Genomic DNA, 625 nt, shown 5'->3' with positions numbered 1-625 from the left:
AAAAAAAAAAAAAAAAAAAAACAAAAAAAAAAAAAAACAAAACAAAACAATAAAGGTTTAACGCGCATAATTTTATATACAATATTGATTGATATCTACACAAGTTAATATAATGAAACTACTTTTTAGTATTTGTCGTACCTGGAAATGATATAGGAGGATGATTTTGAAAAAAATCATCACTTTTTCTTCGTCTCCTCTTCTCTTTTTAATCATATAATATAATTAAAATACCATCATTCTACTACGAAAAGTGAGACTGAATTGATAGAGAATAATTCTCATACTTAACAATTCTTGTCAACACTTTTTCAATTAAACTGCAAATTCTTTTCATGTTTAGTAGGAAACAATAGAAATTTTTCCCTACAAATTTGTATTTTTGTATTGTATCAAAAACTCCAATTTATTTGGTTGGGTTACTTAGATGAATGTTAATTGTTTTTTAGACTCAAACTCACATCCTCCCATGAGAGCAACTCGGTATTACTAGACCACAAGATTCTTGGCCAAAATTGTAATATTTGAATGTGAACAAAATATTTATAGTGACTCATTATGGAGGGAACCACACATCGCATTTGTTTAGAGCACTCTATGCAGCAACACTGTCAGGATATTAAAT

This window comes from Ipomoea triloba, chromosome 15, assembly GCF_003576645.1.
Source record: "Ipomoea triloba cultivar NCNSP0323 chromosome 15, ASM357664v1".
Lineage (NCBI taxonomy): Eukaryota > Viridiplantae > Streptophyta > Magnoliopsida > Solanales > Convolvulaceae > Ipomoea > Ipomoea triloba.
This window is presented reverse-complemented; position numbering follows the sequence as displayed.